This window comes from Lathyrus oleraceus, chromosome 6 (genome assembly GCF_024323335.1).
Source record: "Lathyrus oleraceus cultivar Zhongwan6 chromosome 6, CAAS_Psat_ZW6_1.0, whole genome shotgun sequence".
NCBI lineage: Eukaryota > Viridiplantae > Streptophyta > Magnoliopsida > Fabales > Fabaceae > Lathyrus > Lathyrus oleraceus.
This window is the reverse complement of record NC_066584.1, coordinates 405,108,916-405,109,902: the sequence shown is the minus strand read 5'-3', so window position 1 is coordinate 405,109,902 and position 987 is coordinate 405,108,916. Positions and strand designations below refer to the sequence as shown.

General features: G+C 42.6%; 1 pseudogene; it reads right to left on the bottom strand.

Moving 5' to 3' along the window:
- Positions 1 to 577: 577 nt before the first annotated feature.
- Positions 578 to 677, bottom strand: LOC127099087 (uncharacterized; annotated as a pseudogene).
- Between the last annotated feature and the right edge of the window lie 310 nt (positions 678 to 987).

Sequence of the window (987 nt, the reverse complement as noted above, 5' to 3'; positions counted from 1 at the left end):
TTCCTTCTATTCTTTCTTTCGTTGATTTGTATGCCACGCACTCGCTCTCAAGGCGAACCGCTCTATTTACGAATCAACGATATCGAACTATATCTCCGAGTCTTACGACGAATTCGGGAATATCGTGCTGAAAACAATCTCCCTCCTATAAACCTTCCTGATATCAAAAACATTTTTCCTTCTTTAACCGAGATGGCAGAACCAGCTCGTGCTCTTAGAGATTACGCCGCTCCATCGCAAGATGAACCGCATTCAAGTATTGCTCCGCCCGCAATCGAAGCAAACAACTTTGAACTTAAACCTTCGTTGTTGCAGGCTGTGCAACAGAACCAATTCTCTGGAAATCTTACCGAAGACCCAAACCTTCATTTATCCGTATTTGTTCAATACGCTGATACTGTTAAAGCTAATGGTGTCACTTCAGAGGCAATTCGACTTCGTCTTTTTCCTTTCTCATTAAGAGATAGCGCTAGAAGATGGCTTCAATCTCTCCCTTCCAACTCAGTCACCACATGGAACGAGTTGAAGAAAGTTTTTCTTGCCCGATATTTTCCACCAAGCAAAACAGCTATGTTAAGAGCCCAGATAAACGGATTTAAACAGAAAGACAACGAGTCTCTTTTCGAAGCATGGGAAAGATACAAAGACATGATGAGACTTTGCCCACACCATGGTTTGGAAGACTGGTTAGTAATTCACACATTTTATAATGGTCTCTTATACAATACAAGGTTAACAATAGACGCCGCTGCAGGTGGTGCACTAATGAACAAACCTTATGCTGATGCTTACCAGCTTATCGAGAGCATGGCCCAAAACCACTATCAGTGGGGAACCGAACGAACAACAGTGGAAAAACCTCAACCGAAAACTGGCATGTACGAGATAAGTAACCTTGATCACGTTAATGCAAAACTGGATGCTTTGGTCCAGAAGATTGAAAGTTTAAACGTATCACCTCCAACCGCCGTGGTTGCTATAACTCAG